This window comes from Calonectris borealis, chromosome 15 (assembly GCF_964195595.1).
Source record: "Calonectris borealis chromosome 15, bCalBor7.hap1.2, whole genome shotgun sequence".
Classification (NCBI taxonomy): Eukaryota; Metazoa; Chordata; class Aves; order Procellariiformes; family Procellariidae; genus Calonectris; species Calonectris borealis.
The window spans coordinates 17771688-17794826 of NC_134326.1; the positions used below are offsets into that span (position 1 = coordinate 17771688).

Consider the following 23139-nt stretch of genomic DNA (forward strand, 5'->3'; position numbering starts at 1 on the left):
CACGGAGCGCCTGTGCGGGCTGAAAGCAGAAGTGGAAGACACGCTGCTGCATCTGCGGCTCAGGTTTAATCAGAAGTTAATCGTTCCCTTTGCAGGAATACATTAAATGGGCCTTGTTTTTACAGAATTTATTGTGCATCGTAGTAGAGATGCGAGTCTCCTCTTTGCAAATGTTATCACTGTGATAAAACATACTGTGGTAAGCATAAAGCAGCGCTTATGTAAGCTGAAACCTCTGAAACATGAGTTTGTATATAAAATGTCTGCTAACAAATTTGTGGTAACAGTTATAGTTTAACAGAAAGTCCATAGGAGAAGAGAAAGGAAACCCAGTAGCCTGTGGCAGTTACAGTAAGTCTGGGTGCTGAGGCTTAGAGTAGTTTAATGAATGCAATATGATAAACATTCCATAAGTGGGAGGAAAACTGCAGATCTGAGAGAAGGAGTGGTGTTAGGTGAGATCATTTCATCAATCTAATTGGAAAAAACCTCATAAATGCATGATTGGAGTTATTCTGACATCGCGCACACAAATATGCTCATTAGCATCCCTTGACGGGCTCTGAGCAGCAGCGAGGCAGGCTGCTCCGGACACCCCCCTTCCCTCGAATTTCCTTCTGCTGGGTCTGACGCGCTTTCATTTCTTGCTCCTAACCTGATGACTGGGATCGGGGCTGTCAAGCGAGGGGCCTGCCCTCGTATCGGGGTACAGGGTTTACGGGCGACGCAGCGAGCCGGTGGAGAACACGCTGGACCAGGGTGGCTGGGTGTACTCGAGGGGGCTGTACCACATTGTGCCTAATTTCTGTGCTGAACTGACCTCTTGGTGTGACTGTTACCCTGAGCAGAGTTCACACCTGCCTGCAAAGAGCATATTATGGCTGCAATGTGAAAAGAGAATAGCTGTTCTTCCTTCTGCAGACCCAGTTTTATCCTCTGTCTGGTGAATTTTGCTAAATTGATTCCTTCCCAGGCATTGAGCAGACTGGTATGAAAGAGCAGGTGTCAAAGTCCCAGCAGAAAGGATGCTTCAGATCACCGACAAGCTGCAGAGAGAGCACAGCTTTTATCCCCCACTCTCTTTTTCTTAGTTTTGTTTTTTTTTGGGGGGGAGGGGTTGGGTTTTTTTTTTGTGTGGTGTTTTTTTTTTTTTTTGTCTGTACCATGTCCAGAAATAGAGCTTGTTGTTGAGTCCTGCCCTGGTGCGATTTCTCCACGGGCCTCCTTGCTGGGAGAGTTTGTTCCTTGAAGGTGGCTTCTGCTGGAGCACAAATTAAAGCCTGCCCGGCTGCTCGTAGCCTTTCCACTTGTTCATAGGGACCAGGACTGATCTCATCTGGTAGGAAAATCACTGAACCATAGCTCCCATGGGTATTTGGGTACAGAGCCATCCCCACTGTTGTGATAGACATCAGCGATGTCTAACTGTCGAGCATCTTTCTCTTCTCATGCCTATTCAGAGACAGGTGGAAAACGGATTGCGGTCTAACTACTGAACAGTTTGGGTTCCTGTATTATCTGCTGCATTCAGGTTGACTCATTCCAGGATTATGTAGGCATTTTATTCACTGTGTTATTACTGGAAAGTTCTTTCTGCAGAGGCTTGGAATATAAAACTGAAAATATTCTGATTGTAAACTGCCTAAGATAATATGCAGTGTGTTGTAAAAGTAGGTCCTGTCTGTGCAACACTAATTCCACAACTGCAAAAACCGTAGTAAGTGTTAAACCTGTTCCTGCTACCATATAAGTGTTTTTGGTAACTGCCAAAATTGAGATTCTCATCACAGAAAAATCTGTAGTCTGCCTTCTCTTTGCATTTCATTTTTTTCTAGCTAAAAACCAGTCTTTCAATGCATTACCGCTTGAAGTTTCAGGTATTTTCTCCAAGATTATGACAATCCAGGAATTTCAAAGATGTGGGAGGTTATAAACTCTCTCCTGAAATGTGCCATAAAGCAGAAAAAGGAGCCAGAATTCATATTATTTCATTGCTCTGCTACACCTCAAAGGAGCTGTCGTCTGAGGGGCACGCGGCTGTTGAATTAAAATTAAGCTAAAGAGACTTCAACAGTACTGGGGGGTTCTTTCTGTGGTTTTTACCCTAATTTATCTCTTCTACCCAGGTCCCTGTGTTGGATTTCTGAGATGCGAATGCCGACTGAGCTTTCCATCATTAGATGGCTACACCCTTCTCTTTAGAGAATCAGGTCAAAATGTTATTGTTTTTCCTTTAAGAGCAAAAATTATTTACCTAAAGAGGAAGTTTCTCTCTCAGAATTTCTTCAGTTTAAAAGTCTAGTATGTTTGGGTTTTTTTTGTTTCTCCCTGCTAGTTCCTGGCAACGTGAGCAGCTTTGAAACACAAATATTTATGGATGTGGCAGTGTTTGGATTAGGGAATGAAGAGTCCGGATCAGCTGTGTAGCTTATCTCTTTAAGAGAATGACTATTACGAGCATGGGTATACTCTTTAGATAACATCTTACAGCTTGGATTCCACAGAACATGCTTGATTAAAAAGTAGCCCAAAGAAAGGAGAGGTTCATTTTACAGCTTCCTGCAAAGATACAGGATTTGGGACCATTTCTCAGTTCCTTGGCAACATGTCCATGCCTGGGAAAAAAAAGTTTATGAATAGACATACTTAGAAAATAGTTGTTATGATTAGAGTAGCATCTGAATGCCACAAGCTGTGCTGGGCTCCAGGGCCCAGGTGCTCTCGCAAGCCCGTAGGCAACAGCAGACCCGGAGGCAGGACAGCTTGCCCAGTCGTGGAGAGCAGCGGCGTGGGGATGGAGCCAGATGCCCAGGGTCCTGCTGCTCGGCTGGGCACTGGAAAGGGAAATGATTCTTGGCCCCCTATCCCATCAAAATCCAGCCAAAAAGTGACTTTAGGAAGTGATTTATATTTGTTCTCTGGGTAAACAGAGAACTCTTTACTAGGTTCTGCCAGTCCAGCACCTTGCAGGCACAGTTAGATTAACTTTTAGAAAAATAAAAAAAAAAATGGCCCAGCTAATTAATGCCCTAGGAATTCTATAGAAGGCCTTATGACACCTACATTAATACCAAATGAGTTCATTATGATTAATGTTATTAAAATAAATGTCATGGGAATGAATAATGGCTTGGTCATTATTTTAAAGTGTTGCCACTGGATCTATAAAAGCTAATGATTCAATTCTGGGGAAGTAATTCTGCATGTTCATGTCTAAAACCTGTGGAGAATTCAAACTTTTCTGCAAAAAATAGCCATGCAAATAACGTGAAAAGGTGTGTGTATTCTCTGAAAAGCAGAACGTGCCCTGGCTTCAGGAAGGTCTGGTTTCCTAGGGCTGAAAGGTGGGATGAGAAGCTCTCTGACAGGAGAATTTCAGAATTGTTCATGCTGATTTGGGTTTAGGTTTTCATCAGGGCAGATTTTTCTTTTTTTTTTTGGTTGTTTGTTTTTTCTATTCCTTTTTAAAGGAGAGTTTGGGCTTCTATCTGTGAATTCAGAATGAGGTGATTTCTCAGATCTATACGTCCTAACGTTTGTCTTTGCATTGCATTGTTTGTACCAGATAATTTTGTATAAACAATCTAAAAGTGAAAAGGGCCAGACTGAAAGCATTTTCATTCAGGCAGAGCGTATGTATCAGCAATGGAGACACCCCACGCTGGTCTTGAGTTCTTCTCCTGCTTGCAGCCATGCTGAGCGTGTGTGCCTGTCGTACCGCCTGTACGTGTGGCACGTGGCGGTGGTGCCAGAAGTAATTTTGGCTGGTTTTAGCATAGCATTGCTCAGCTTGAGTAGATCCAGTCAATGCAGCCTCTGCTGAGGAACGTGTTGGGGTTGGGAGTGTCTCTGTAGCTGTTGTACTGCATTAGATTTTCTAATAATTTAAGCAATTACTTCTGACTACTTTTTGACTACGCTTCTATCACATAAATGCTTTCCTCCTGTTTCTTGTCGTCTGCATGGTTACAGTTTAATTGCGCTCTTGGAGCTCACGGGTGTGAGATGTGCTGGAGGCGGCAGCGTGATCATGAGCTGCTCTGCTGTAGCAGGAGGACGTTCGACATGAAACCATCCCGTTTGTGGTGTCAACTCATGGAATTTAGGTGTTTAGGTGTATCATGCAATACGAAGTGTGTTAAACAGGCAAATCCCATAAAGGATGCCTCAAGCTTGAGAAAGTCACGGCTAGTGCCACAGACGTCTGTCCTAGCCTCCCGCTGGGCTACCACCAGGTGAATAGCTTCTGCTCTTCTTTCTCTGACTTTGCGGTGGTTCAAAATCCTCTTCTGAGAATTTATCGGGGTAGTAGTGGAGCTCCTGGTTCCCCATTAGCGCTGCCCACATGTGACACAGCCCTCGCTCTCCCAAAGCCTGGCCGAGATTGGATTTTGTTCACCCTAGCTCTTCTCATTGCTTTGTGAGATTACTCAGTATTTATAATAAATTATTAATGTTTGAAAATTGCTTTAAAGATTAGGAACGGATACTCATTTAAGACTTTTCACATTCTTAGGGAATCTTGAAGGAGTGAAAATGAAGCCTTTTGGAGAGTGGTGTACAACAGGACAGTGTAATTGAGATTCAGGCTGCATGCTTTTGTAAAGAGCTAGGTAAATATTAAACACTGTTATTGTGATTTATTGATTTATATAGCATTTTTGTGGCACGTACTAAATTGCTTGTAGGTTTAAAAGTGAAACATGGCTATTTATGGGACTCAGTTCAGTAAAAAATTCATCCAGTCCTAATGTAAAAACATGTTCTGTTCATTCAGAACACTTGGAATTTACACAGAATGGCAGAAATTGGAATTTTGCTGGGTTGTAAGAGTTGATATGAGATTGATAATGACAAAAATAGTCTGCTTTTTGCTTTTGTTACATATTTAAATTGCTCTCTCTTCATTATTCACCTCTTACTTTGGTTTTCTTAACACAGTACAGGAGTCTTACAAACAGTATAAACTTGTCTTTACAAAAAAGAAAAAGCTAAGAATGAAAATATTTACATTATTGTCATTTTAAAACCATTTATTTTCAGTGCAGTGCTTTTTACCTATGCAAATCTTCTTAGCAACTTGTGAAGCCTTATGAGATGTTCTTTAGAAGCTTGATTAAAGTCTCAGCTGGAATAAAATATTTAGCAAAAAGATGTTTCCATACTCTTCAATTGCTCCTTAATGAATCGCCTTTGTTAACCTACTGGGAGACATCCTGTTTCATTCAAGGTCTGCTTGTAATTTTTCCCTTTTGGCTTAGTATAATATATGTAAATTCATTTTGGGGTGTATAATCCAATCATAAAAAAAGAATAAGAGCCTTGCTGCCACTGGTAGCATTTTGTTTGTAGGGATAAAGGAACGGAAACAGACCACCGGTCACGCTGGCTTGGAGGGACCACGGCAGGCGGCGTGCTGGCAGGGGCAGCCGCTTCGGTCGCTTCCCTTTGCTGCCGCTCAGGGATGCGGCTGTGCGTGAGCCAGAGCAGAGGGAGCCCTTCCCGAGAGCTCCGCCGAGGCAATGGATGGCAGGGCAGCACCTCCTCCGCTTCAGAGCAGAGGTGATACTATTCTTAAAACGGACAATAAAAAAGATACAGAACATGAGGAAAGAGATCAATATTTGATTTCAAGTATTGCCAAAACAGTGCAGTAAAGTTTAAGAGGTATGTCTTACTGTGAAGTTAAAATCACTAGGGGTGTAAGAATGTAATAAGGGATAAAATTTATGTAATTTATATAATTATTTTTAAAGCAATGCATTTGCCCGGTCACAAAACTATTTTAACTGTGGTGATGTAAGATCTAATTAATGAAATGACATTGGGAGAAGAGGTACAAATCTGCAGAGTGTGCATTTTACTGCTGCTGATGTAATTATGCTGCAGCAATGGAGCAACACGCTTTAACCCTGACAACGCTGCTGTTTTCTAAACAGCAAGGTAGGTGAGCGCGCAGTGCCAGACATGCCTGATCTGAAAATGATGACAAAGTTTGTTGACATTACTGAGTTAATCAGGTCAGTGAGGGTAAAAGCTGACTGCAAATAAATGCAGAAGGTACTCCAAATGACGAGGTGATGATAGGACAGATAAATTTTATTGTAAATAAATGTAAAGTCAGTGTAAAAAGGGAAAGAAATCCAGTCTGACTTGCAGAAATACATTGATGGGATTTAGGCTGACTAGTTCCACCGAAGGACCAGATGTCAGGGCTACAGCAGATAGTTTTACAAAAATGTCAACTCAGTGCTCAGAGGTGCTCACAAAACATGCAGAGGATTAGGAGTAGGAAAATTAGGAAAGGAAAGTAAAAGAACATAGAAAACGTGCATATTGGATATTCCTATATGTCCTGGTTTCGGCTGCGATAGAGTTAAATTTCTTCCTAGTGCTGTGTTTTGGATTTAGTATGAGAAGAATGTTGATAACACACTGATGTTTTCAGTTGTTGCCAAGTACCCTGCTAGTCAAGGACATTTAGCTCAAGAAAAAAAAAAAAAAACAAACAAACAACAAAACAAGTGTTGGGAGGGAGCACAGCCAGGACAGCTAGCCCAGCTGGCCAACGGGGTATTCCATACCATGTGACGTCATGCTCAGTATATGGATGATAGGCGTGTTCCAAGAAGTAGAGATTGCTACTTGGTTATCGGTCAGCGCGGGTGGTGAGCGATTGCATTGTGCATCACTCATTTTGTATAATCTATCATTATCATTATTATTTTCCCTTTTCTGTTCTATTAAACTGTCTTTATCTCAGCCCACGAGTTTTTCTCACTCTTACCCTTCCAATTCTCTCCCTGTCCTGCTGCGGGGGGGGGTGGGGAGGGGTGGGGTATGAGTGAGCAGCTGTGTGGTATTTGGCTGCCTGCCAGGTTAAACCATGACAGTCCTTTTTGGCACCCACGTGGGGCACAAAGGGTTGAGATAACGACACGTCTGACCCGAACGGGTTAAAACAAATTTGTTATAAGCATTCATTATATCAGTTTCGTACTCGCTGTTCACAATGTTGGTTTATTTGCTCTCAGAGCTGTTGGATCTGTTCTTGGAGTTGTGGTATGTAGCACCTTACTGGCTGTCTATACTGCTGATTATCAGTTTGTATGTGGGGTTGGTCATCTCTGGGAAATGGATTAAGGTCGTTGCTTTGCTATACTGTGTGACACTGGTTCATGTTATGATGAAATTATTGGTCACGAGCCTGTATTCAGCACAGCCGTCATTCCTGTTCTTTGGGAGCTATCTTTTGAAAACTATTAATAATTACACTTTTTATCACTGCACCTCGGAGAATGAATTTAGGGGGGAGACAGAATGGGACACTTTCTCCCACTCGTTCATCTTCCCTTCATGAAGACTCTGAAAGTAAAAAAGGTATGGAGGAGGTTACTTAGGAAAACAGTTATGTAATTTTCTTTTTTTTAAGGAACATCTGAAATAGGTTAAGGTTTTTTGGCCTTGAAGAGTGATGACTGATGGGGAATACAAGAGTGGTCTATAAAATCATCAATCTCATGGAGAGGATTGATAGGAAACAAGTGTTTACTGTAGAACTAAAACTCGCCAAATAAAACCAGCAGTTTTGGGCAAACCAAAGAGTGTTTTCAGAGCATCCTCTACAGCTGTAGAGCCTCTTCCAGAGGGTGTCATGGAGGCTGAAGGCTGACATGGATTCAAGAGAGATCTGGGTAACCTGGTGGAAGGAAAACCCCAGGCCTTCACTCTGGCTCAGAATCCCTGTGTCCATCCAGGTGGCCGAGGGATGTGGACAGGTTCACCCAGTCCTGGGTCTCTGCAGAAGGCCCTGGGCACTGCAGGGAGAGCAGAGAGAGCTGGTGTGACCTGCCATGGCTGCTCTTATGCCCATACTGTGGGAAGTATCAATGCAAATCTTTTAGATGAATAGTGGCTGGAGGGGTTTAGAGCAGCAGCTGAGTCTTCTCAAGCCCTTCTTCACGCTCTACCTCCTCTGCCCAACGGTTAGCCTGGAGGTGCACCAGGTGTCCCAGGTGGAGAGAAACGTGATGCTGCGGCACAGCCAGGAATTCCACTGACATTCCTCGGTATTTCATAAAATGTCAGAGTTTCTTCTGGCTATAAAATTCAGGACTCCTTTGAACTCGGCTTGGCGGAGGAACGGGATTTAAGACAAGCGCTACAAACTGCCCGGAGGAGAGCAGATGGGATTGCATCCGTGTGAGTCACCGCGGCCGGTCCCACTGCCAGCAGCGCCGGCGCTGGTGGCCCCTGCCCCTCCTCTGGGGCTGGCAGCAGCCTCGGGTCCGTGCCTGCCAGCGGTGCCGACGAGGGATGGAGCCCAACATGTTTTTAAAATCAAAACACGTGTCGCACGCTTTGTTGTTGCTAGGGCCTAAAACCTTCTAATTTCTGAGTAGGTGTTTAATTTATTTTCCTCTTAAATTTTTTCGCTTTAAGAGGCATGAATCATTCAGTTCCATTTACCAAAAGGGCTTTGCTCCTGGATTTTGTTTCCGTGGATGTTTGCAGCAGTTACCCTCAGTGAGTGGGATGCTGTTACTGCTGTGTTAAAGGGCAAGATGCTGGTAAGGGAAGCTGAGAAAACCAATTAATTTCGGGTTTGTAAACCACAGAAAGAGGTCCCACATATTGATGAGAATGATAGTGTATGTACCAGCAGAAAGAGAACAAGAGGTTTAAGAAAATGAGGTTTGAGATTGAACGATATGTTGTAAATGGGTGCAGCAGTAGTGATGGTTGCCAGAACTTAGTTGCAATTTCTTTCCTCATGGTTTCTTGACTGTGCAGAAATATTAAATGTAACTAAAGGATGTGGCAACTCCTCTTATCTTCCTGTTCTAAATGTCTTCTCTTTGTGCTTCACCAGAGAGGGCTTCTGTCTGTACAGACTTAGACATCTGTGTGCGTGCTGTGCCCCCGGCTCAGCCTTGTGAACCATAGGGAGAAAAAGGATAAGGAACAAATATTCACGTTTCTGATATATCGCCAAAACTAGAGGTTGATAATTAATCTGCTGCCTAACAGCTTGATAGTCTTCAAAAAAATTGCACTTTTTTCCACACACAAACAGTGGAGCGCCCTGCCACAGATGCTGGGGAAGCTGAAGAAATAAATAGGCTCAGTGTAGTGATTAAATGTGGCGGTTGGCATTCAAACCTAGGTCAAATATCTCATTTCTCAGATTCAGTATTGTAATATCTTCAGTTATTACTATGATTTATGCAGCTGTCATAAACAATTCTGTCCGTAGAAGTTACAGAAGTTACACTAAGATGCTTACAAACCTTTGAGTAAAGCCATAGATATTTCTTTAAGCTGGAGCTTTTTGATGGAATGCCAGATCCCTTTACGTGCTTCTTCTGGAAATATTTTGTTATCTTACACCTAAGCTACCACCATAATATTGCCATCTGTGCCCGTCTCCTAGTTAGAGCTGATCAAATTATTTGCTGTGAATAACATGCCGGTGATCCTCTGATGCTTCTCTGCGAGCGGGCGGCAGGCGGTGAGCACCGGGGTGCTGCTTTCCGTCGGTGCTATTTGTGCTTGATGACCGGTCACCTAAGCAACAGGTTTCATAGAGTTAATGTGGAAACAGCTCTTTTTACACAAAACGGAACAGCGTGTGAACTGCATCTTGAAACAACAGCATTAGAAAGCGCAGTCCCTCCTGCAAAGAGGAGGTCCTCTGCGGGGCTGCCCGCGGTTACACCCCTGGGCTGTGCCTGGGACCGAGCTCCATCAGCTCTGCTGAAATCAGAGTTTTGGATGAGCGAAAACAGCTTTTCCAGACACAGGCTCTTTTCTGCCTTAAAACAGAATATAAAATACGTTGCTGATTTTGTGCATTCAATACTGCCTGTCCACCCTCACCTGGATTTCTTCACAATTTCTGGTCACGCAAAGAGCTGCGTCGTTTACAGGCAGGATTCACAGGAATGCGGCTCTGCTCTAAGGAGCAGCTGGAGGACACAAATAAAAGAGGAATCCTCCTCACAAGCTGTTTCATGTTATCATGAAGGTTTATAGATGGAGATAAATCCTTTCTGACCTATGTGACCCAGTTGGCAAGCAATGACAGGTTCCTGCTGAGCCTGAACCTGGGTTCTTTTAATATTTCTGAAACTTCTGGAGCATCCCTCCCTCCTCGTGGACATGACTAAGTACAAAGGGAATTTAATCTCCTTCTCTTGCAGTTCCAGTCTCCCAGGGTCTGACATTCTCGCTTTCCTCGTAGACTGCGCCTGCAGTCTCCCTGCAAAAGGGAGGCTCCTCTGCACACCGAAACGGCTCCTAAATTCGCCCGATAATAAATCACTCAAACCTGACTAAGTCTGGAAAATCTTAGTAGCTGTGACGTAACACAACACACGTCCCCTGTGAATACAGCAGTGTTATTTCTCCCTGGGAGGGGTGCGGGTGTTGAAAAGGGTGATTCTGTGTTGCAACTTCCCAACTTCCAGGTGCTGTTAGCAGGAAAATGGTATTTTCAATGGCTGGGTGGACCAACCTGTGCAAAACCTGCGCTAAGCCTGCTGCGAGCCAGTCACTGTTATTAGGCAGCTCTTGGTTGTCCATGGGCCTGAGAACCACTCATCGCCTCCAGTTCCTGCAGTCCAAACCTCATTTCAAAGCGGGGGGGGATGCTGAAGGACTGCACTGAGAATAACATCTTTGGTTTGGGCAGCTTGCTTTCCAGTCCCAATGTGTCCTTCTCGTTCCTTACTGTTTGCTTTAATACTATGCTTGTAGGAAGCAAAGTCATTTACTCTGCAGTCAGTTCTGTGAAACCTGTGCAGGACATATGACAGAGATTCCCCGAGATCTCTTTATTTGCTTAGAACTACCTTGCCTGCTAATGTTTAAGATTTTTTTTATTTTAAGAGGTAGTTTTGTGATCTTATTTCCCTTTTCAGGGCCCCAAACTGTATGTGCCTGACCTCATATTTCTATTATTGAACATTTATGGGATGCACAAAGACATTTTACAAGAGACTGCAGACAAGATGTTAACACAGATATCGCTTAAGATTCTCCAAGTTGTAAGTTAAACTATTGAAGCAGCTCTGCACAGGTTCAGCTCTTACAGAGAGTTACGTTTCTGAAAGAAAATAATAATGAAGAAATCATTGCACTCCAAATGAAGAATGAGGAATGGGATGTCCTGGTATAGGAGTTGGGAATTAAAGATAAGCAAAACAAACTTTGAAATGAAGCCATCCAACAGAATTAAGGCAATAAAGGGGGTGAAAAAATGCTCCCACTTCAACAGCATGCAGATTTTTTTAGACTGATTTGAAAAATTTGAGTTCAATAGGCTCTTACAGACTCAGTAATTCAACACAGGCTGCTGCTATCGCTTGCTAAAAACACCTGCACAGAACTTGGTAGGATGAGAAAGCAGGGAAGGGTGTGGAATAAATCACTCTGTATATTTTGCATATGTATAAGCAAAAAAAACCTAGATGGAGAGTACCATGGCTGAGAGCGCACTCTTAAAGAATCAGTTAAGTAGCATATGCTTATAAAACTAATCCTCCTTGTGTCATTAGCCAGCACGCAAGCCGGGGAGCGGTTCCAGCATTCCCTGTTGCAGGCGGGTATGCAAACTGGAGAGACCAAAATTGTGTTTGCACAGTGGTGGAGGCACAGCTTGCTTTTAGCACGCTGCAGTTTTTCAAGCCTTCCTTCCTAAAACGTTTATGTTCCCAGAAAAGCCAATAAATACCCTCATGCTTGATCTTTACCAAATTACAGTCAAGGATGGATTTCAAGTGTTTTGCTGCTTGCAAACACTTTCACACAACTCTCACTTTAGTATTGCAGGGCTCTTAATGAAGCGTAATAACTAAGTTCAAGCTTTTTTAGGAAGGCTTTTGTGGTCCTGCTGCCAACCATAATTGACAGCCATTTGAAATTCATGAGCTTAGTCAATGCTGTGATTACATTTTTGAAGAAACTGTCCAAACAGGCTGTGGCGGAGCGCAGTTTCCTCGTACATTGTATTACTGCTGTTCCCCATCCTTGTACAATAACCACCGAGCGCAGAGGCTTTGCTTCGGGTATGGCTCAGCGACAGACTATACAAGGAGCTGTTTTGACAGCTTTGCAGCTGCCATTGGGCCCGTTCTGTGGTTAGGCTGCTGATGGGCTGTCTAGACAAACACGCCTTCTAGGAAGCCATGTTCTTCTGGTTCGTATTTGATTATGAGACAGGCTTTTTCATCTGTAATGTAAACATGCCCCTGAAAAAAAAGAAATCTGCTGTGGCATTTCTTGTATAAAAGCCCTTTTTCTTAAAGGGGTGATTCGATTCATACATTTCCATTCCCCACTACGGATATATTTCCAGCTTTCCCATTTGGGCATTAGGTTTCCTGAAAAAAAGGATGAGGTGAAAATGCTGAGCCTCTCAGAAAGTGCTCGTATTTAGCAAAGAGCCACAGCTGTGCAAATACAAGGTATTCATGGAACAAGTGAACTGAAATCCACCTGGTTTGATCGCTTCCACTTCATACATCCAGCCTCAGGCTCTCCCCGAAAGGCAGGAGCCAGCTCGCTGCCTGGATCGGAGCCGGCGTGGCCCTTGGCGCGGCGGTGGAAAGGCCAGCTCTTGCCATTGCAAGCGACGGCTGCCAGCGCTTTTGCACGACTGGAGGTCGGGCTGGGTCTGAAAGGACTATTGCAGTGGGTAATTCCTCTGACCAGCGTGAAAACGCACGTTAATTTCCTTGTAACTGAAGCAATATATCCCAATGGTGAGAGAGGGCCCTGAAGCAAGGGCCAAGGCTTTGCCCAGGGGCTTCACCGCTGGCTCCTTGTTGACTGCTGCTGGTTCATTCGTCTGCTCTGTGCTTACGCTCTCCTCGCCCACCTCTTGCTGTGGGTACAGGGTGCCTTTCCAGGCGGCTGCGAAGGCATATGTATTGCTGCATGTTGGCTATAGACAATGGTATCAACTGCACGTAGAGAGGGCACAAACAAGGTGACTTGAACAGTGCAGCTTGGGAAGTCTCAGGGACTTGGAGACAGCTCCTCCCATCGGATCTTTGCATTTCTCCTTACCTCGCTCTCGTGTTTCTAAAGTAGAATTGAACTCAGAGGCCAGGTCAAAGCTACCTATGAGGTGTTTGCATTGTCCTGGAAAAAAATGGACATGAAAGTGGTCTTCCCCTTCCACCTCATGCCGAGCTCCTACGAATGACCCACATTACTGAACCTCTGGAAACGTGACAAGGGTGCACAAATGTCAGCACAGGCGGCTCTGCTCCCCTCTGCAAACCCCATATACAGACATCGCGTGCTCCCAGGCTGGCAGCCAGGTCGGGGGGAATGTTTCTGCTCACTGAAAGGGGACCAGACCCCTGGATAGACTCAACAGCTTCTCTCCATAAAGGGTTTGAAATAGGGTAAGTGGGATGCATCATCTAGAACTAAATAAATGAGAGATTTTCATTTCTAAATGGGTTCTCTTCCAAGGATGTTTTAGTTTGGGGAAAATCTCTTCTCTGCGGCTTTTCTGAAGACTTTCTCTGCTCTTCTGTTGACCATCCTACTTTTGTTTATGAAATTAGTATGGTGTTGAATTTCATGTTATTGAATTGTTTTGAGCATGTCTTAGCCCTAAGCGAACATATGGTAATAACATAAGATCAGAGCCAAGAAAACCACAAAAATTCTCTACGTGTCAAGAGGGGGACAACACTCACCTTGCTGTGTTTTAAGGAGATAAAGAGATCCCCAGATTTTCCCATCCCTGTCCAGCACCACATGATCCTGTCTCTAGATTGGATCAGCAGTACAACGTATCACAGACTTGAGTGAGTTTCCCTTTGTTCATCCAATCTAGAATATAAAAAGAAATTCTGTGAGATAGCTATAAATCCAAACATAAATACTTTTGTTGAGCATGAAAAAGAAATTAAGGTTATGAAAAATCAGAACTTAAAATTAAAAAAAGTCTGCTGTATCACTGAAGAGCAAGAAGGTATTTTGTTAGCTTCATAACATACAACTCAAAAATTGGTATGAGGATTGAAATGCAGCACAACAGCAAAATCGCTGCAGGTGTTTTTCATAGAAAAAACATTTAGTTATTGAGTTATTACATCTTATTTGAAAGGTCTTTTAAAATATTTATTATCTAGTCCTACCTGCAAAACTGAGTGTTATCATTAAGCATGTCTAAATATTTTTTCCATTACACTACCTGTGTTCGTGTCAACAAAAAACAGAAATAAAAATTATTCATTTCTTGCTCGTTTGACAGCAGGCTTGCTCCCTCATGATTGGTAGGGTGTTTGTTAGCTTTTGGATGACTAGCGAGTGGAATGGGTCTTGCAGAGCTCACTGGAAAACCCTGTTTTTTAGTCAGTCATAAATTTTTTTTTCTGGTAGAAGCATGGACCTCTTTGTTGTGAAGTTAGGACCACTGCAAATAGTTTTGCTATCTTTAGTTACCTTTCATGGTCCTCTGCAGAGTAGCTCCTGAGTCAGAAAAGGTCCACAGGTGACAGCTACAAAGCCGTAGGTGTTCTGGGTGATTCTGAAGAATACGATAGAGAATTATATGCCTTTGATAAAATAGCGAACTCTATTAAATTTATATGACTTTTAAATAAACTCCTGTGGAAACCTATTAGTTAAGCGTCTTAAATTTTATGAGACTTTCTTGCAAGAGCTGCTCCAACTGGCAGCCATCTGGAGGAGAAGGCTGCTGCAGCTGCAGCCGTGGTGGTGGTTGCAGGAGGATGCCAGCGTTGCACTGACTGCTACAGCACGTCTACAACAAAAGGCAAGGTTTCAGGTGTTTATACGCTATACAACCCTCTCTCCTGCTCTTCCTTGACCCTTTGAGCAGAGCACTCCCAACCTCAATGTTGGTGACCACCTGTGCCATTAGTCCAACCTCCCAGCTCAGCCTACTTCAGTTTATCTATTCCTGACCATTTACAAGAAAGGATTTAACCCCCCAAATAATAATAATAGAAAATCAAACCAAGGAAATAAGCAAGGAAATAAAGCGTGCCATGTTCTGTCAACAGCAGCGACGCTCTGTGCAGAGAAATTAACTCCCAAAGTGTACTTGCCCTTTGTGTCTGATTTTAATCCCATGTATTTCTATCAGTTTTAATAAGTAGATTTATATTGGACACCAAATGTTGAAATTACCTAAACTTGAAACGCCTGCCTATGAAATGAGTCAGAATAGATTCTCTGTGGAAGTAACTGCAGTGCCAATAAGGATTAATTAAAACTCAAATGTTCTTCATTGTGTGTTAATTGAGGAATTGTTATTCAGTCAACCTTCTTGATTTTTCTCTGTGTTAAATAATCATAGAAGTATTTCACCTAGTCTCACTATTTATTTAACCAATTAATTAAGGGAGGGGATATTCTGCATTTATTAGTATTTTAATTGGAGAATTTTATTCCCGGTGGCCTAAACATCTACATATGTTCAGGTTTTGTGTTTAGCTTTTTTATCTTTTAAATGACCAATGTTCCTGATTGTACACAATACAAGACTAAAAAAAAATCTTTCAAGTACTCTGTACAATTGAACTTCATTAGAGCTTGAAAACCAGGGGCCAGGTTTTAATCTCAGTTGCGTTCACGTAAGCCTAAAGTAATTCCCCCAGTACAATAATGGTTTTACTTTGAGTTGATACTGGTATTGAGATGAGAATCTGGCCTCTGTGATTTAAATTCTTAGAGTGCACGTTGTAAAATGACGTTTAACAGCTGCCAGTTCAAAACCATATCTTTAATGGTTACTGATTTATAAAAGTTCACTTTATAACATATTCACAGTTTAGCAGGAGCCACAAAATCTAAATCTCCATAAAGAAAGAGTCCTCTTGTAGGCAAAACACGAGAAAACCTTCACTTTTATAAGGGCAAAATTCCCGTGTATTTCTGTGTGCATAGCTTTTTTCCTACATGACCATACTCTAGATGACATTATCAGGTCATTAAAAAAAATCCAAACTTGTGGACTCCTGCACTGCACAGGCATATGGGCGCATGGTTGCATGTGCTCTTCCTGCAAATTGTTCCAAGGCCACACTGGAAAAAGAATAATCCAGGTAAGGATACAGAGGTCAGAATCGGCTCTTGCAGGTCCTCCGACGTTCACCCTTCTGGTGTGTCTTCACACACCCAGGCCCCTTTAGGCATCAAACCAAATTGCTTTTTATGGGTGCTGATGCCTAATGGCTCTCTAAAACCCACGTGTGCAAAGGCTGTTGAAGTGACCTGACCTAAGGCCAGAATATGAATGAGCTGAGCGAAGCGAACAACGCGTGGACTCGCTGAGCTCCCGCGCCTCGCGCAGGATCCCCAGGAAGCCTCCCTCCGGCCGCCGAAGCATCACGCTCACCTTCGGGGGAGCGGGGAGAACTTGCTGCGTCTCTGTCTGTGTGCCCACTAGGTCTGGGCAGAGGCAAAGCCCAGAAAGCTGCCAACTCGCATATTTTATTCAGTTGTTTTAAGAGAGAAAGTCTGTTCTGGTAAGGAAATAGGAAAGCTGATTTCCATACTTAACAGGTTTTTTTGAGGATGCTGTGCCGGCGTGCAGACCCTTGGAGGAAGCAGCAGGGCAGCCTCAGGAGGTGTTTGTGCACGACTTCCCCGAGGCAGGGAGGGATGCTGGAGCACAGGCACTGCCCTGACGAGCATTCCTACGGGATTGTTGTGCTTCTAGGTGTTATACTTCATTTTTACACCTGCAAGTAGGAAAGGAAAAAAGAAAAAGGAGCAAAATGATACCCTTCTAGAGATTTATTTCCTCTGACCACATAACTGCAAAATAATAGATATTTGCAACTCTGAAATGAAATCCAAGTACTTCAATATTTTTTGCATGTCTGCTTTTCTTCACTGCACTCTGTTGTGAATCAGAAGGCAACAAACACCAATACAGTTTTCATGCTGACAGTCTATATTCTTTGTGCTCCATTTTTTATTTCCGTCTTTAGTATTCTTCAGTAACCCTACAAATACATTTTTTCCTCCTGACTTTACCTAGCTTTTTTATTTCATTGAGAAGATCAAGGTAGAGATTACTTCAAATAAAGTACGACCTTATCTTGCACAGAATAATATGAAAAACATATAAACGTGTCCGATATCTTTTGTTTCTCCACACCAATGCTGAGTGATTTATAGCCGCAATTCTTATTTCCCTGACAAGTAAAGTGGCTTTAGATTAAAAATTTGGCAAAACAAAGATTTTTTTTTCTGTAAATTTAAAGGTCCTCTAGATTAATGTAAATTATTTTTAAAGTTCATATTCCAATCATAGTCCCTGATTTAGCAATGCAATTAGTATCCAGTTACATTAAAAAATATGAACAAGCCACCCTCAGTCAGTGAAGCACTTAGGTTTAATGGGATGTGAATATTTGGTTGAAGTCAGGTCACTGTGCTAAATATAGAAAGTTAGATTAGCAGACACTATCTTAGCAATATACTCAGGTGAGTTGATGTTACTAACATTGGAATTTCGCACTTCACCTTATCTGAGTTGTCAGTGCATCCTTTTAAAGTTGTCAGCTTAATCTTTGTAGTTAGTTTGTCATTATTACTCTTGATTGATGATTTCCTCGGTGCCTGCCCATTTATTTATTTTTAAATGGTATTAAACGGTTTCCAAATAACCCCAGTGACGATGCATTAAAACACTCAGCAAAGGAAAAGGGGTGCATGCCATGCATGAAAAACAAAAGGCCGTGCCGGTGCCATCATGAATTTCAGCCCTACGGCATCTGCGTGCCAGCAGTCAATTGCAGGGATAACGCTTTAATCCTTGTGGAGATCCTGAGGCGGTTCCAGGCAATAATTAATGTAATGAATGTTGAGGGAAGCTAAAGGCCTGAGCAAAGCGGACGTCTCAGCCGTCTCCGCACGCTCTGCCCCGCTGTGCACACGCGTGTGCGCAGCCCTTCCCATGGCACCCGCCTGCAGGGCTCCTCGCCGTGGCCAGTTATCAGGCGATCATCCGGGTGCCAAACTGCTTTAGCTAAAATGATGTCTCAAATGAAACAATGCAATTAGTTCAGACTTAACCAGCACGACCAATATTGTCCGTATCGATGGAAGCAGATGCTGCCCCACAGCTGGAGCAGAAATTTCCTCACCACGGTAGTAACTCGCCCCGTAGCATCGCAACAGGCTTGTGCTTGGTTCTCGCTGAATCTCCTTTCTCTGCAGCCTTGCCTCTTCCTTTCTGCCCCTGTTTTCACACAACCATGCAGCGTTCATTCTTAAAAGAGACTGCAACCCCCCTGGCACTGCCACTGCTGTCCCCAATGCACATCTTTCGGTGATTCCCAGATCTTTCAGAAACACAAAGCCATACTCTGCTGCAAGGAAAAAAGGCATTCCATCAACATGCAATGTTTTATTCTTTGAACTTCCTTTTTATTTAGGATTGTATTTCTGGCAAGGGAAACTTGTCCATGGTTCTTGAAAAAGAGTCCAAAAAGGCCTGGGTGACAGAAGATTAAGAAAGTGAAGACCAGACAACAAATCATGACAAAATTTTGGAGGAGTTTTCTCTATTCTGCTGTTCATGACACCATGGGGAGTCATAAAGGCCTGTGCTAATACTGGTTGTCACTGAATACTGGCAAATAACCAGAACCGAAAATGAGGGTGAATCACAATTTGTGCTTTTAAAAGAAAAGAAAAAAAATATTCCTATTACATCCACCTACCACTGTCCATCCATCCAAATTTTCTTGAAGAAGTCCACTATTAACCCATCTCGCTTTCTGGGGTAATTGCTTTCCCTAAGAGAGCCCTCTTCTATGGAAGTACTGTCAAAACAAGGACAAGTTTTGGGTCCATCAACCTTGACAATGTCCTCTGACATTATTAGCTGAATTCATCAGCTATTAATGACTGCAAGATATATAGGATATACTCTCGTTAGCACTTGGAAAGACTTTCAATTCACTTCTAGCTCTATTTATTCATTTAGACTAAAAGGAGTTATTAAAGGTCATGACTTCATTTCCAAAGTATCAGGTGAAAATACTTTTCAATTTAACAAATAGAGGACACTGCTTGCAATAAAATTAAATGCAATCTTCAACAGTTTCTTTGATTTTAAAAGATATTTCCTAAAAGTTTTACTTTAGTTAACTAAATCCAGGTGGGGACTGGAGAAATGATGGTGCACAGTGCTCAAAGGAGAGTTGTTGACTCCAATAATGAATTTTGGGACTTTGGGTTTTCAGAGAACGGCAACAAGATTTCTTGTTCTCCTCGGCGCTGAATGACATGGAAAATCTGAAATATAGTAACTACCATGCACAGCGAGGTTTTACAATAAAGCTCACACTTTCATTTTATGATCTGAGATTTACCTGCAAAACACTAGTGAGTCAGTCACAACTGAATAAAAAATTTTCTCTGCTCTTATGTTCCTTAAGGAGTGTCTATGCTAGATGCCTTTTATCTGTATATGTTATTGTCCAAGTTCTTTTGATATGGACATTGCAATACAAATTATAGATACTGCTATATTAAAATTTTATCCAACTTTTTTTTTCCCCGGCAGGAAATCTGAAAAGCCATCTGCACCGCTGACTTCTGCCAGAAGATCAGGGTTCACCTTTTCATGTCCTATAACTGTTTGAGCTCTCAGCAACCTCTGCTGTGATTGTGATATAAAGCCCTGAATCTAGATAACGTAGCGAGGTTGGCCCCGTTGAAGATGTCCACTCTACCTTCAGCAGGACAAGTGCTTTCTGGCTGGATTTGGTAGGGAGGGCAGGCAGCAGGCAGGTGTCGGCAGGCCTTCTCCAGGAGCTTCCTCAAGAAGGATGGAGGAAGAGCAGAGGGGTTTATCTGTTGACCTTCTCAGGAGAGAGGATGGCAGACCCAACCCAGGTGAGGACACACTTCACAGCTAGAAACGGAGGCATCTGTGCCTGGGAAGAGATGGAAAGGACCAGAGAGGGGTCCTGGGAGGACTGAACTTATGGCATCTTGGGATTTTTCAGGATCTTTGTAGGATGATAGACGACGTGTCTTCAGGGGTAATCAGACATGTCAGGTAGGATTGATATGAGTCCTACTTTATGTGCTGAAAAGTGTATGACTGAGAATAGAAAATGCTTCAGTGTCACAGCTGGATGATGGCTCACCCTCGTGCGCTGCCTTGGTGTGCTGGGTGAGCAGCCCATGTTGGGAAGAAATAGCCTTCCAAAATCCCCACATGCTTGCATTACCCACAGTTTCCTAACTGGGTAACTTAGATAAGTATCTCTACTAATTTGAGATAGCATGGACTGCAAGATTCCCTCCTTTGCTGGCTATGAAATTTGAAAATGTTCAGTGAGTAATTTTGCTCAGGTTGTTCAAGGAAACCTCAGGGCCCCACAAAGGGAATGTGGAAGAACTCTGATTTAACTGAAATTTCTCCACTGCTCAGGTAGTGGCATAGTGCAGTGCAATTTAGATTACAAAATGCACAACCCATAGGCAGACTTCTTCTCTGACCACAGAAATTTGCCTGCTTCATTCGGTAGCTGCAAAACAAATGTTTCTGCTTTTGTGAAAAATTGCTTTGAGAATGACCAGGCATCTGAGCACGGCCAGATGTTGTGCGCGTTGTATCAGATTGGAGTAGGTGCTTTTAACAGAAAACAGGTATGCACAAGATGAGCATAATGCCAAAAAAACATAAAGGCCCCTTTGTGAGCTTTTATCTAACAGTTTGGAGTTTTGTGCACTTTCATTGGAGCTGTATATTTAGTTCTCCAAACACTGTAATAAAGGAATCAAGCTGTAATCAATCAGATCTTCTTTCTGTAGTTCACTCTTGTTATTCCCCATGAGGAATCTTTACAGCTGTAGGAGCAATGAATTAATTTGTGAAGATGGCTGGGGTGTTAGAACGTGTCTAGGCATCATGAACATGACGATAGCAAATGAAAAGTATTTCCTCCGAGGTCCAGTTTAAAGATGTTATAAATGCCGTAAGATGATGTAAATAACAATTAATTAAAAGTATCGGTCAGAGCTTGTTCTGCGGCTTAGAGCAGGACCAGCACAAGGACAGAAATTTGAACTATGTCAAAATATTTGCTTTACGTTGTTTGTTTGTAAGGTATATGGCTCGGCCAAATGACCTTGCTTATTTTCCTTTGGTGCATTTCTCTAACTGCTGTAGCTGGGTTGTGGAAACAGAGATTACAGACCTCTTTCTTACTGTTACGGCTTGTGGACAGAAATGGTCTAGTGAGCCCTGGCTCACCCTTGCAATTTAGAATGGAAATTGTAGCTTCCAGCTAATTACTGGAGAATAGCGAGATAATGAGAAGCAAAACAGAAGGGGAGAAGTCGAGCCTGTGTGTCGGTACCTCCATATGGCAGTGCTGCAGGAGGACTGCCACCATAGTTATCATTCACTGTGGTCTAGAATTGATAATGCCTGAATTTTGTAATGTTTTCTCTTTTTCTTAGGAGGTGGCAGAGTGACTTATAAACGTAGGGATCATATTTTTGATGGGAGCAGCTGGGGCACAGTGCAGTAAAATGCCGTGCCTGAAGTTGCTCTGCAAATCCATCATGGAGCCTGGAATAAAATCCATAACATTTGAAGTGTTGCAATAACCATTTCTTTGCAGAGATCCACAAGGAATCTTTGCAAGTCTGATGCAGGTGGCTGCATCTGCTTGTACCATAGCACTGCGGTCACGGAAGAGCCATTCAGAACTGTTGGCAAACCACGCTGTGAGCAGAAGGTGCATTAAACTCCTAAACCTGGAATGTCCATTTTGGCTGACCAAAAGTTACAGAAATGATTTTTGCTCAAGTATGGGCCTAATGCAGATTCACTTTTCACTTGCAATAAGAGAATGCTGGAGGAACAAAACAACAGGATCATCTGGATAATCACCATTCTCTTATGCAGGTTGGTGCTCACCGTCTTCCACAAGTTCTCCCTGAAGGGAGGGCTGCAGGCTGTGTCTGCCGCAGGCTGCCCTGGGATTACTCTCTCCCTTAGGGATGTAGCCTTTGGGCCTTTTTAAAGAGGGGAATATAAATTAACCCCATTTTTGAACTGCGGACTTTAGTTTCTCAGGCTACTCCAAGAACTTCTGAAGATAATATTACTGGATTTTTCTCTTAAAGCAATCTGGCTAGAGGGATTTTATAAATGCTTTGTATTTCCTATGGTACAGGTATCCAAATCAATTGTATTTTCATTTGTTAAAGTTGGTAAAAAATTGACAAAAGCCTTGAAAATGTGTCCTGCTAATGACGTCTTACCAAGCTCCCTCTATTAGGAAAGGATGATTTAAAATCCAGTAATACCCAGTAACGTTTACCAGGAAATAGAAATGTTGGCTCCCTGCCCTAAGAGAGAAGTCATTAATATGTGCAATGTTTTTTTTGGTAATTTTTAATGAAGAATTCAGAACAATGTCCTTCTTATTTTTGCATTTCAAACTATATGGCAAGCGGCAGAGCAGGCAGGAACGTGTAATGCAAAACGAATTGAAAAGAAAATCTGGGATAATTGATTGTTACCTCAGAAAAAAAGGTAGGGGCTTCTTTTACCGCACAAAAAAAGAGTTTAAACTTGCCATTTTGAGATTTTTTGCTTTCTGTGAGACTTTAAGGAGTAATTATTGCAAATGCAATCAAGGCACTAATCCATCCAGTGCTCAGAGGTCAAAATACTTCATCAGATTAAGGGATTATAAGATTTCTAGAAAATTGGTTAAGGTCATTTCAAAGTTTTAATGGTTAGATTTTATTTTAGCAGATGCTAAAATGAAACAAATAGGTAATGATTGTACTTCTGCAGCAGGCCAGCATTTTGGCCCATGGACTGTAGAATTGAACAATATCTGCTTTAAAGTATTTACTCTGTCCTGCAAAGCAAGTAGTTCTTCAGGGCTTGGAAGGCAGAGAGCAGTTTTATACCTATTGCAAACCTGGAAATTTGTGTTGGAGATTGCAGCGGAGGGCAGCGCCTGCAGCGTTGCTCTGGGAAAAGCAGCCAAGTAGAGTAAGGGCTAACCCAAACGAATCGCTGTTGGATCAGCTCTCGGACTGAAACAAACTGCGCTCGGTCTCAGCTCCGCACAGCCTTTTCCCTAACAGAAGACT

The 23139-nt window shown here is 42.7% G+C and overlaps 1 long non-coding RNA gene across 1 annotated transcript in view; it reads left to right on the forward strand.

Moving 5' to 3' along the window:
- Positions 1–23139, forward strand: part of LOC142088780 (uncharacterized) — a 255710-nt gene that overhangs the window by 174703 nt on the left and 57868 nt on the right. The gene's annotated exons all lie outside the window — the stretch shown is intronic.